The following is an 8,505-nucleotide window of genomic DNA, read 5'->3' as shown; positions in this document are numbered from 1 at the left end:
CCCTTGCAGACCATGGAGAATTTTTGAGTATGAGGTGAACCAACCTCACTGTGCTTTGGGAAGAGCACCCTGATGGCTGATGTGTGGTGCCTAACAAGTGTGCACTGGACTGAATGGCTGACACAGGCCTCTTTACCCTAAGGGAACCACGTGGCTCTTAGGGGCCCAGGAACCAGCCTCAGGTTCCCACTGGCAGACGCTGAGGCAGACAATCCTGACTTCCAAGTGGTGAATCACCAAGGCCATCAGGCACTGGTCTCCCAAGGGAAGGCATCTTTCACCTTCTCCCCACCTGCAGCTGAGGGGTCTAGGCTCAGATTCAGCCTCACTGTAGCCCTCAGGGATCCCACTGTCAACTGAGCCCCAGAAAACCTGGGACAGACCTCTACTAAAACATCTGTAATGGAAGTACAGTCCCAGTCAAATAAATGCTCTCATACCAGCCAGTGAGAGGATACCTTGGTAAGTGTTCACATGCTTTGACCAGGAAACCTGCCTTTGAGAAACAACTAGATGTAAGTAGAAAGATGTTCATGTAGGCATTGTTCATGATAATGAGAAACTGGGAAACTATTCAAATGTTTAACAATAGGGTAATGGCTAAGTAATTCAATGTAATATTAAGTTCCTATAAAAACTAGGTTTTAAGGAATGTTTAATTATGGAAAACAATTTATGACAATTTTAAGAAAAAAGGAAGATATAAAGCTGTATGACTCAAGTTACATTTAAAAATATATAAATCAAATAATGATTAAAGTGAACTCTATGAAATAGAAAAAGAAAAAACAAGAGGAAATCAATGAAGCCAACATTTGACCTTTGAAATGATCAACAACATTGACCAAACTTTAGCTAGATTGACCAAGAAAAAAAGAGAGATGTCACAAATTTCCAAAATCAGGAATGAAAGAGGGGATATCACTGCTGACTCTACCAAAATTAAAGGATTATAAGGGAACACTATGGGAACCTTTCTGCCAACAAATAGACAACTGAGACGAAAAGGACAAGTTTCTAGACACGCAAATGACCAAAACTGACTCAAGAAAAACGAGATAATCTAAGTAGATGTATAACATGTAAAGAAATGAATTAATAATTTTAAAACGTCACACAGAGCAAAGCCCAGGTCCAGATGGATTTACACTGGTGTATTCTACCAAACATTAAAGAAAAAATAACACGAGTCTCTCACAAACTTTTCCAGAAAATAGGAAAGAAGGGAACAGTGACCATCTCATTCTACAAGGCCAGGATTACCCTGATACCAAAGCCTAACAAGGATGTCACAAGAAAATAAAACTACAAACCAATATTTCTTATTTCTTATGAGTATAGATACAAAAATTCTCCAAAAACGTACTAGTCAACCAATTACAACAACACATAAAAAGAATTATATACCATGACCAATTGGGATTTATCCCAGGAATGCAAGGAAAACTATTAATGTAACATATCACATCAATAGACTAAAACCCCAAAGCACATCATGATCAATAGACTCAGAAAAAATGCTTTTGACAAAATCTAACACTTATTCATGATAAAAACTCTCAACAAATTAGTAATAAAAGGAAACTTCCTCAACCTAATAAAACGTGTTTACCAAAAACCTACAGCTAGTATCATAATTCATGGTGAAAGACTGAATGCTTTTTCCCTAAGAATGGTAACAAGGCAAGGATGTTCACACTTACCACTTCTATTCAGCATTCTACTGGAGGTTCTGGCCAGTGCAATCAGGCAAGAAAAGAAAATAAAAGGCATCTACATTAAAGGAGAGAAACAAAACTGTCTTTAGTAGCAGACAACATAATCTTATATATAGAAAATCCTAAACACACACACACACACACACACACACACACACACACACACACACACTACTAGAAGTAATTAACAAATGCAGCATGGTAGTTTACCTATCAATAAGCAAAAATCAATTATTAATCCAACAAGGAAATGGCATCAAAAAGAATAAAATACTTAGGAATAAATTTAACAAAAGAAGTATAAATCTTGAACACCAAACACTATGAAACATTCCAACAGAGACTACAGGTATAAACAAATGGGAAGATGTTTCATGTTCATAGACTAAATGATTCAATATTGGTAGGATGACAATTCTCTTCAAAGTGAAATAAATAGTGCAATCCCCATCAAAATCCCAGCAGGCATTTTTGCAGAAATTGACAAGCTCATCTTAAAATTTATATGGAGATGCAAAGAATGACTAGTCAAAACAATTTTGAAAAAGAGCAAAGTTGGAGGACTCATGCTTCCTGATTTCAAAACTTACTATAAAGTTACAATAATTAAGACAGTACAATACTGGCATTAGGATATGTAGAAATAGATGATAGATGATAGATATATATAGATAGATAGATAGATAGATAGATAGATAGATAGATAGATAGATAGATGGAACAGAATCAGGAGTCCAGAAATAAACCCTTATAGCTATAGTCAATTGATTTTCAACAAAGTTGCCAAGAGAATTCAGTGGCGGAAAAGAATGGTTTTCAACAAATGTTGCTGGAATAATTATATATCTGTGTGCCAAAAGAGGAATTTAGACCCTATCTAACTCACACTTTGCACAAAAATTAACTAAAAATAGGTCCTAGACATATAGACCTTAAACTATAAAGTTTTTGTGAAAAAAACACAGGATAAAATCTTTGTGACCTTGAGCTAGGCAGAATTCTTAGCTACAACACCAAGAAAACATTAGTAGTAAAAGAAAAAAAATGATAAATTGGACTTCATCAAAATTAAAACTTTGGTGCTTTAAAAGACACTATTAGGAAAATGAAAAGACAAGCCACAAGCTGGTAGAAAATATTTGTCAATCATAGCTGATGAATGACTTGTACCCAGAATATACAAAGAACTCTTACAACTTAATAAGAAGACAAACAACACAATTTTAAAATAGGCAAAATATTTGAATAGACATTTCACCAAAAAAGATACACAAACGGCTCATCAGTCATTAGGGAAATGCAAATTAAAACCACTTCACAGTGAAATACCACGTCACACTGACTAGAATGGCAATAATTTTAAAACTTGCAATATTAAGTGTCATCATGGGTGGTGGGAATGTAAAATGGTACAGCCACCTCAAAAAACAGTTTAACAGTTTCTTAAAAAGTTAAACATAATTTTACCATACAGCCCAGGAAGTCCCCCATGGGAACCTACCCAAGAGATATGAAAAATATGGCCATACAAAAAGTCGTGCACAAATTTTCATAGCAGCACTATTCATAATAGCCCCAAACAGAGAAAAATCCAAATGTTCATCAACTGATAAATAGGTGAACAAAATGTGGTATGTGCATACATAGGAATAATGTTTAACAACAGAAGGAACAAACTATTCATACATGCTACAATGTGGATGAACCTCATAAATGCTATGGTGAGAGCAATAGCCAGATACAAAAGACTTCATGTTGCATAATTCCATTTGTATGAAATGTCCAGAAAGAACAAATTTACAGTAAGCAGGTCAGCGATTGCCTGGGGTGAGGGGTGGGAGTGGGGACTGACAGCAAATGGGCACAAGGGATCCTTTGAGGGGGATGGAAATGCCCTAAAACTGGATTGGGGTGATGGTTGCACAACTCTGTAAATTTACTAAGCGTCATTGAATTATACACTTAAAATAGGTGACTTTTACTGTATGCAAATTATACTTCAATAAAACTGTTAAAGATGTAGTCTTGAAATATACCGTATGTGTAAAAAATGACTGGAAGGAAACGTGTCAAAAAAACTTCTTTTGTCTTTGGGCAATAGGATCATGGATGATTTTTATTTTCTCCTTTACTCTTTTCTACGTTTTCTAAACATTCTACAATGGGCCTGCAGTTCTTGGTTAATCAGAAAAACAGCAAGTGTATGTGTGTCCATGTGTGTGCATCCGTGTGCATCCGTGTGTGTGTGTGTGTGTGTGTGTGTGTGTGACAGGATGTGAGGCAAACTTGTTTGTTTGCTCTGATGAGAGAAGCTGTCATTTTATGGTTGCCAGATGCTTCTCTAGCAGGAAAAGCAAAACACATCCCCGTTACTCTGTGCAGAGGCCCCAGACTCGGCCTCCACACGGAAGAGTCACAGGCATGCATTGTCTTGACAAAGGCTGCTGCTGAAAATAAACTTTGAAACACGAGTTCAAAGGTCACAGCAGGGGTGAGGCGGTGGGCAAATTCATAAACAGTGGGAGAAACCTCCTGCAAGAAGAGGGATGAAGACCTTGACCCCTGACCTTTCATATTTTTTAAGATAAAATTTCATTGACGATAACCTACATTAGAAAAGTGCACAGATTATAAGTGAACAACTCAAGGAGCTTTCACAAGGTGAAACTAGCAGCAGAGCAAGAAACGGACTATTCCAGAAGCCACACTGTGGCCCCTCCTCGTCACTAACTCCCCTAAAGGTAAGCTCCCTTCTGACTGCATCCAGGCAGACTCTTTTTGACAGCTTTTGCACTTTATATCAAAGTGCTCAGCACGGTCTCTTTTGCGCCTCTTCTTTGGCTCAACATCATGCTTGTAAGTCTCGCACACAGGGTTTCCAGAATCAGCTGTTGGTTCTCGTTTCTGTGTCCTCCTATTCTATGATGTGAATAGGCCTCAATTTATTGAGAAAGGATTATAGTACGTTCAATTTTGACTCTGAGCGTTCTTTCACATACGCCTGTGCACGTGTCTCCATTGTTGCTGGCCAGGTCTTAGGAGTGGAGTTGCCCAACTGGAGGTCAGCTTCTGTTTAGCTTCAGTAGATCCTGCTAAACAGTTTCCTAAAATGGTTGTACCCATTTCACCTTCCACCACAGGCTAGGACAGTTCCCGTGGCCCTACATTCTTGCTAATACCAGGTATTGTCTTTCTCTTTCTTGTCACCACCATGATGTGTGTGTAGCAGTACCACATGGTGGTTTTATTTGCATGTCCCTAATGGCTGACAAAGTGGAGCACATTTTCATTTGCTTCTTGGCCATCAGATTTATTCTTTTGTGAAGGGCCTGTTCAAGTCCTTTGCCTATTCTTCTAGTGGCTTGCCTGATTATTATTGGTCTGTGGGAAACTTTTTAATATATATTCTGAACACATGTCCTTTACATGCAGATAAATTCTCCTCTTTGCTGGCCTTTTCACTTTCTTCATGGTGCCATTGATGAATGGTGAGTCTTAATTTTAACCAACTCCCAGTTATTAGTTTTTTTCCCTCTAGAGCTAGCACTTTTTGTGTTCTGGTGAAGAAGCCTCTGCTAATCCTCAGATCAGGAGGCTGTTCTAGTTTTCCTTCTGAAGGCTTTGCTGTTTCACCTTCCCATGTAGATCTCAGTCCATCTGGCGCTGATTTAAATGTATGAAGTGAAGCAGGTCAAATTCAACATCATCAGAATCTCTGAGGGTGAGAGAGACACACCTTCTTGGCCTGGTGTGGCCAGGCAGCGAGAGCTTTCCACGGGCCTCCGACTGGAACGCACTGTCGTCCTGGGTGCTGCCCAGTGGGATCGAGGCGTTGAAGGCCTGGGACCCAGGAGCCCAGCCAGGCACAGGGCACGCTTGGTCTGGCACACTGCTGTGGGGGGACCTCATCCCCCTAGAACTGTGGTGCCCATGTCAACAGAGAGTTGCAGGGTTAGTCATGGCCTAGTGGACGCGGGCAGAGACCCCTCCTCTTCTCCAGCACCCTGCCAGGCCAGCTTCAGCATCCTCACAACAGGGCCTGGGGAAGCGCTGGGCTGCGTGAGACCTGTGCTTGTCAGCAGTCCTTCCAGACCACGAGAGAACCGCTGTGGAAGGAAACCAGGTCAGCCTCTCACATCCCTACAACCGGAGGCGAGGGTCTGGCCCTTTTGGATTGAGTCTTTCAGGCTCTCAGGCAACTGGATATACACATGCAAGCAAAGTTTTGACTAATATGTGGCTGGGGAAGTGGGTAATACCAGTAATGTATATAAATACGCGAATTACTTTTCAGGCCATCAACGTAGTTCATTTTTGTGTGGCTTAGCAGGAACTTCCTGAGGAAAAGGTAATTCTCCCCACCCAGCCCACCAAGGGAACAGCTGTTTTGAAAATATTATTCTGGGTGAGTTTCCACTACGTGGTATAGGCCAGAGCCGGGCATTGCTGGGAGACCTCCTCCAGCGTTCTACATCAGTGTTGAATAAAAGGTTGCCTTCCAGAACTTTCCACATGGTCTCAGATGGTTAAGCTAAAACATGGTATACCAAAGGAGTAACAGACACATTTAATCTCTGCTCTCCACTGAACAAAAAGTTCTCTTCCTAGAGCTCTGCTTAGCTTTCTTTGCCTGCCTCAAGTCTTCCAATCTACAAAAAGGGGAAAGCCATACCTACTGCACAGCCAGGGAGCACTGGGAGAGCAAGGCCCTCTCCAGTCACCCTCACTCCTTCCATATGACAACCACTGCCTGGGGCTCTGCCTTTTTTCTTAAGTCGCAAAGGCAGTCACAAGGCTAGGGGAAGACTCCTATCCTGGTAGAAAGAGGGTGGGCGTTTGGGTACATTTGCCTGGAATAAATCTTGCCTCTGTCATTTCCTACTAACTGTGAGACCTGGGAAGGTTCTGAATCCTTCTCAGCCTCAGGTCTGTCATCTGCAAAATGGGACAATGCCTATCTCATAGAGCTGTTAGGATGCTTAATCAGCATAACAAGTCTCAAGAGTCCAAGTGCCTTTTTGGAACATAGTAGGCACTCCATAACATTATGACATTTGAAACGATCACCTCCCTTGGGTGTAAGTGCTGAGGCCACCCAGGAGAAGAGTCCGGAGACAGAGCATGGGGCTTTGGCCCAGCCTTCTTTGGAAATTTACATCACTTGCGAAGCTCCATTGTGAAACAGCGAAACATTGATGTGGAAGAAAGGAAGACAAAGCCCAGACTCTGAATCAGCTGGTAGGTGTAGTGCTTCGGAGAGTCCACAGCAGGGTGGGCCCAGTGACTCACCACAGCGATCCTTCTACTTCTCCTAGTGACCAATCCGATTTTTCCATTACATGACAGTGATTCACCATTTACTGTCGCAGTTATGTAACTGGGGCTGTTTTGATCTGTTGGGGTGTCTATATCTGTGTTTCTATGTCACCCCTGGAAAGCTTCGGGGAGTCATCTTGTTTGCACACCCTGGTACATGCTATAACAAACAATTGTTGAAATACCATCTCTGAGAATGAAGTAACCTGCTTCCTTGTTCTCTAAGAAGTGAGCCACTAAACAGTGGATTGCGCCCTGGACTGGGAGTCAGGCTGGCCTTGCTACAGACTCCCCCTGTGTTCCCTATCTCTTCTGGCCTCAGTCTCTCCATTCTAAAATGAGATGCTAGACTGCATCTAGCCTAAGCTTTGACATTCAAAGAATGTACAAGATTGGACTTTTCTCCATGAGTCTTTTTGCTAGGCAAGCATTCCCAGTGTGCATGTTATCAAATTCTAAGTGCATGGCACTACGAAAGTGGACATGGTGACTAAGTTTTAAGGTGGGGTGGGGGAAAGAATGGATTTATGTCAGAATTTTTAATAATAAATTAATATAGCCTTGGAGGAATGGGGTTTCCGTCATTTCCTCCATCTTTCTCTTATAAATAATAAACAGAGGATTGAATAATCTGGCACCTCGGCTGTCACTCTGATCGTGGCCCTCAGCAGAACTAGGCAAGGAAAGAAATGGGCTTCACAGAGGCAGCTATTGCCCTTGCACTTGCCTTGCTCATCCCCTGACAGGAGCTCCATGTCCTGTGATTGGCTGAGTAACATCAGCCCCATGGACACATCGTTGGACAACCCTGCCAGGAAGAGACGGCTACGATGGGCATTCAGAGTGTGAACATCCTTTTCAGTTTTTATTTTTTCATCCTTGCATTTGTTGGGCTTCTGATATCTATGGATTGGCATTTTTCATCAGTTCTGAAAAATTATCAGACATTATCTCTTCAAATAAAACTCTTGCCCCCTTCTCTTTTGATTTTCCTTCCAGAACTCCAATTCAATGTAATGGACAGTCTCACTTTATCCTTCCTGTCCCGGAACCTCTTTTTCACGATTTTCATCTTTTTATCTCTCTGTGCTGTCATTTGGGTAGTTTCTTCTCACCCATCTTCCAGTTCACTTATTCTCTCTTTGTCTATATCTAATCACCTATTAAACCTATGTATTGAATTTTAAATTTCAGTTATTGCATCTTTTTGTTTTCATAAAAAAGATCTATCTGATTCTTTTTTTTTTACCTATGTAAATGATTTTTATTAAAATACGGTAACATACAATATTCTATTAGTTTCAGGCGTACACCACAGTTATTAAACATTTATATACCGAAAGAAGTGATCACCATGATGAGTCCAGCAACCGTCTGATATTGTAACATGCTATTACAATATTATTGACCATATTCCCTATGTTGTACATTACATCCCCATCACTTATTTGTTTTATACCTGGAAATTTGG

Source organism: Hipposideros armiger, unplaced genomic scaffold (genome assembly GCF_001890085.2).
Source record: "Hipposideros armiger isolate ML-2016 unplaced genomic scaffold, ASM189008v1 scaffold_137, whole genome shotgun sequence".
NCBI classification, from domain to species: Eukaryota; Metazoa; Chordata; class Mammalia; order Chiroptera; family Hipposideridae; genus Hipposideros; species Hipposideros armiger.
Note: the sequence above shows the minus strand (reverse complement) of the source record.